Genomic DNA, 5,351 nt, shown 5'->3' with positions numbered 1-5,351 from the left:
TATCTGGTGTCTGGGTCTCCGCGCCCTGCCGGGCCGGGAGCCGGCTCCCAGGCGGACGCCCGGGACAAGCGGGGCGTCAGGGCGGCCCGGCGTTCGGGGTCCGCCCGGGGCCGTGTGCGCCGCCCGTCGGGAGCCACCCAAAGGACGCCGTGAGCCGGTCCCTTCCCGGGGAACGTTGGCGACTCCCGCGAAGGTTCGGCCGCCGAGCCCGGGGCAGAGTTCCAGAGGCCGGGGGTGACAGCGGCAACGCTCCCGGTGCCATGAGACCCGGGAAGAGCCTGCTGTCGCCGGAGATTCGAGCTGCAGGTCCGCGGCCTGGGCGGGCGGCGGCGGGCGGTGTCGCTGCCCGGCCGGGTGGACCAGAGCGCCGCGAGGCCCCTTCTGCCCCCGGGCACCGCTGGGGCAGCTGAGCACGAGCAGGAAAGGTCACGGCGCCGGCGTCCGCGGGGTTACACCTTCTCCATGTTTCCCACTCGCCCGGAGGTGCGGACCACACGGACGCACGCAGACATGTCCAGTCTTCCCAGCCTCCCCCATGGACCCCGATAGTCCCGATTCACAAACGTGTGTCCTCTCCCCGGAGAGGGCCGGCCCTGGTGTCCAGAACAGGAGGCACCGGAAGGGACCACGGGCCGCCCGTCCTCCTCCCCAAAGGGCGCCCGGAAGCGCTTCCTTGCCACCTTGGGGGAACGGTCGTCCCGCTGCCTTCCCGGCGCTGACGCTGCTCCCAGGCGGCCACGGTTCCCGGTGACGTGCTCAGGACTCAGCAGACGGATTTCCTGCGGGTCCGGCTGCATCTATTCGAGGGGCGCCAGGAGTCCCTTCTGTTCTCCTCGGGCTCGGAAGTAGAAAGGATGGTGTCCGTGTGGAGGCGCTGTGTTTCGTGGGTGTGAGACGCGGATACGTCTGTGTGAGGATCACAAAGCCGACAGATTGGTGGCCTCTGTGGCGAGGTCGACCAGATGGCCCGACAGGTTGTTGGGGATTTTTGTTACTATTTGTATTGTAATGTAGGTATTCAGTGAGAAATCTCGAAATTAATTATAATGAAAATCACCATTATCATTGTTACTCAACAATAACGTAATTATTACCTTTGTTTGCAGTTAATTTAAGAAACACTGTTTCAGGTTTATCCACAGAGTATCCAATTGAAGACGACCAGAGAAGGATGTTGAAGTGAAGAACTTTCTTAACACACTGGGAAGTTGGGGAACCTCTCCTTCTAGCCACGAGGCCCTGCCCTGCAGCAACCGACCTGGAAAACCAGACCCCAGCCCCTGCAGCAATGGGCTCCAGGATTCAGTGCGTGGTCAGTGACTGTCACCTTCCTTATTTTTCTTCCTTTCAATTTAGTACCAAATGGGGGAAGCCAAATCTCATCTAAGCAGTCACCTGGGATGGCCCTCTTCCTGCCAGCCTGTCTCCGGATTCCCCACATTACACGCTCTGAGCAGGACACACTTTCCCTCTTTCCCACCAGAGTGCGTCCCCACTCCTGTGTGTGCCCTGAGTCTCAGCCTAGGTGAGTGGTGCTGCCTGACTCCTTGCTCTGGAGACAAATTCTGAAGAAACAGTGAAGGATCAGGAAAATGTCCTGGAGTAGGAAACGGCCACCCACTCCAGTATTCTTGCCTGGAAAATTCCATGAACAGAGGAGCATGGCCTTCTGCAGGCCATGGGGTCACAACGAGTCAAACATGACTGAGCACGCACACACAGACACAGGCACCTTTGTTTATGTCTACAGAGCTTAGAGTGAGAACCACATAAAGCACTGAGGATAATATGTGGGTTTTGTTATTTTTGAAAAAAAAATCAAATTAATCATTTTAAGTTGAGATATATATCATATACCAAAAAATTCTACTTTGAGCACTATATTTTAGTGATTGCCTATTTATATAGTTGTGTAGCCATCATCACTATCTGATCCAGAATATTTTATATTTTATCTCCCTACAAAGACACCTAGTGTTCCTTAATCAGTCACTTTAAATTCCACATTCCTCACTCTTTCATCCTTATGGAATTGCCTATTCTGTGTATTTCAAGCACATGGGTTTGTACAACTGTGGCCATTTAGGTCCGGTTTCTTACACAGTGTCATGTTTTTGAAGCTTATTCATATTTTATCATGTGATCCAATTTTTTGTTTGACTTCAGAATTTTCCTAAGTCTTTAACACATGCACACACACACACACACACACAGAGAGACATGCTACAGTTTTTTTAATGTGGAAAATACACAGAGGTCCAATGTCACCATTAGAACCATTTTATGCAGACAGTTCCATGGCATAAAGTACTGCCTTCCTGTAGGCACTCAACCTGCCCACCAACCCAGAGCGGCCAGCAAGCACAGAGGACGCCAGCACAACTGTGCTGCCCATTGTCAGAACCCCGCACAGCACCCACCCAGGCCAAGACTCAACAATAGGTGCACCTCCCAATGGCCAAAGGAGAGCCCATCTGTGCCAGCAGAGGGGGAGGTGGACAAGGGTGAGAGAGATGAAAGAAGAGACAAGCGGGAAAGTCCACAGCACCTGGTCTTTCCAGCTGGTCTTGCAACCAAGTACTAATCAGGCTCAACCTTGCTTTAGCTTCTGAGCTCAGAAATTACCAGGGGCCTTCATGGTGCTATGGCCCTAGATGATGGCAGCTCCAACCAGGCACCCCAATACTCTGTGCTGTGGGGCCCTGCCATGCCAGCCTCACCAGCCCCTGTCAGAGCCCTGGAGTGCCCAGCATCTGTGGGCAAACCGCTCCTGACACATCCTTCAGCCCTGTGGAGGCCCAGCCATCAGGCTGTGACTTGGAGTTCCCAGGAGATGGTTATCACTCAGGGTATGTGGCCAGTGGCAATAGGGCCTGACCCTCTGGAAGTGAGTGGAGAAAAGCCCAGTGCTCTAATTCAATGCTGTCCTGGCACCAACTGAGTGACTCTTGCTGACATCTTCACTGCTTCATCCAGATATTCCACGTACCACTCGTGTTCCGGCTGGGGTTCTAGGGGCAGCCTTCACGGGGCTGCAGCCTTTCCCAGTGACCAATCCCAAGTGCCGACGCCTCTGCCTCTGGGCCCTCACACAGGTAGTACCGCTGTCAATGCTTAGGGATAAAACAGCGGATCTAAGACGCTGAAGACTTGTCCTAGGTCTTGCAAACAGCTCAGAACTGATGTCTGGTGGCCTTTAATGCTGTGACCTAAGACCATACCATCTACCAGCAGACATGTCAATCTCCAGATAATCAGAATCAGATTGATTAAGTAAAAAGAGAGACAAATGTGTCATGTTGGGAGGAGGGAGGTGGAAACAACACCCCTCTGCCTTTGTCTCCCTCCTTCCAGCTGCCCAGGGGCCCAAGTCATCCCAATATTCTGTGTTCACATATTGTTCTCTTTTGACTTAGACAACATGGAGGGTCCCTGCCCCTCAAGTAGTAATTTTCTCAGTTTTGAGGGGTACAGTCATGAAATGTCTTCCAGTGTACAAATAGAGAAAAGATAAAACTCACCCAGACCACTGGAGTTCCGTACGAGGTGAGGGTGATATAAGGTCCCTTGAACTTCTGTTCTGGAAAGAGGGAGGGAGGAGGAAGGAAAAGCTAATCTTCAGTGAATGTAACCTTCACATGGACTCTGTTTAGTCATTTTATCTGTACAGCTCTTCAGTCATCATAACATTTACTCAAGGTCTTTTATCTTTCTGGCCTGATGTTCTCATGGAGCTCACAGGCTGAAGAGGTGCTCAAAGTGAGAGAGTCAATTCGTAGGCAGGTTGATAAGAAGTCCAGGGGAAGCTGAGGAGAGAGGGTCTGGAGTTCTCAAGGAGGAGGAAAGGACAAACATCTTTTTCCCTCTACATTTCTTAGTCTTAGTCACTTAAAACATTTGTTTTTCCTTTCTTTCTTTAGGCCCAGAACTGACGATTACACAACTCAGTTTAAACTCTGTGAAAGAAAGTAAAGTTGCTCGGTCATGCCTGACTCTGCAACCCCATGGACTGTAGCCTACCAGGCTCCTTTGTCCATGGGATTTTCCAGGCAAGAGTACTGGAGTGGGTTGCTGTTTCCTTCTCCAGGGGATCTTCCCAAGCCAGGGATCCAGCCCGGGTCTCCCACATTGTAGGCAGATGCTTTCCCATCTGAGCCACTTAAACTCTGTACTAGGGATCATATAACAACAATGTATCCTGCTTGAGGACAGTTTCTCCTTCCTGAAAACCTTCTGATTAATCCTGATATCTTAGAATGTATATTATGGGAATAGGTCTGGTAGGATCTTTCTGTTAAATTCTAATCCTCTTATCCTAAAATGCTAATTGTGGGAGTGGGTCTGGTAAACCTTTCACAAACTTGAGACATTCTTTTGATTTAATGTAGAAACTAATTTAAAAAGTATATACATCCCTTGCTAACACTAGCAAGGGGGGGCACTCTCCACCCCCTTCTGCTGTCCATGTCAGAAGCTTTCTCTGACCTTTTCCCACTGTCATAAAACTCTGCTACACAAACGCTCTTGAGTGATCAATCCTGGTCCCTGGTCCTGAAGCTAAATCTTCTTCGGAGATCCTGAATCCGACAGCGTTCATAGTAAGCTCAATTGAATCTATAACAATCTCTTAAAAGCCAAATATAATCTTAAAATAAGCTATGCTGCTGCTAAGTCACTTCAGTCGTGTCCAACTTTGTGTGACCCCATAGACGGCAGCCCACCAGGCTCCCCCATCCCTGGGACATGCCCTCTTGTGATGCATGTCCCAGGGATATGCGTCACATATGACACTTCCTGCATGTCCCAGGGATATGCGTCTTATGACACTTCCTGCAGTGTTCTCCAGGCAAGAACACTGGGGTGGGTTGCCATTTGAAAAATCAAAGTGAAGTCGCTCAGTCGTGTCCGACTCTTAGTGACCACATGGACTGCAGCCCACCAGGCTCCTCCATCCATGGGATTTTCCAGGCAAGAGTACTGGAGTGGGATGCCATTGCCTTCTCCAAAATAAGCTATAAGCCCTATTAAAATAAAATTCAACTGAGTAAAATTTTAAAATCTTAGTGCCTTTATTTAAATGAATGAGGCAGCATCCAATTTAGCAGTTAGAAACTCTGAGGAGTTGCACAAAATAAAAGACTTTTATAGGCATAAGGGATCAGGAACAAGGACGTTGTACTGGGCAAAGAATCCAAGTGGTTACTGCGAGGTTACTTTCCAATAGAGGCTGGAAAGCTTTCTCAGGCAGATGACTTAACTAGTGATAATCAGAAGATTCCCGGCTGACTGGTTCAAGATTTCATTTCTGGAAGAGCCAAAACTGCATTTACGTCGTCTATTTTGCTAGCATG

At 50.1% G+C, this 5,351-nt stretch overlaps 1 long non-coding RNA gene across 1 annotated transcript; it reads left to right on the top strand.

Moving 5' to 3' along the window:
- The first annotated feature begins 237 nt into the window (after positions 1–237).
- LOC109557828 (uncharacterized) lies at positions 238–5,058 on the top strand. The gene is made up of 3 exons (XR_011563888.1): positions 238–974; positions 1,131–1,312; positions 3,921–5,058. It is a non-coding gene; the product is annotated as an uncharacterized lncRNA (long non-coding RNA).
- The last annotated feature ends 293 nt before the right edge of the window (positions 5,059–5,351 follow it).

Source organism: Bos indicus, chromosome 24 (assembly GCF_029378745.1).
Source record: "Bos indicus isolate NIAB-ARS_2022 breed Sahiwal x Tharparkar chromosome 24, NIAB-ARS_B.indTharparkar_mat_pri_1.0, whole genome shotgun sequence".
In the NCBI taxonomy this organism is placed as follows: domain Eukaryota; kingdom Metazoa; phylum Chordata; class Mammalia; order Artiodactyla; family Bovidae; genus Bos; species Bos indicus.
The sequence above is the reverse complement of the archived record's forward strand: the minus strand, read 5'-3'. Positions and strand labels throughout refer to the sequence as shown.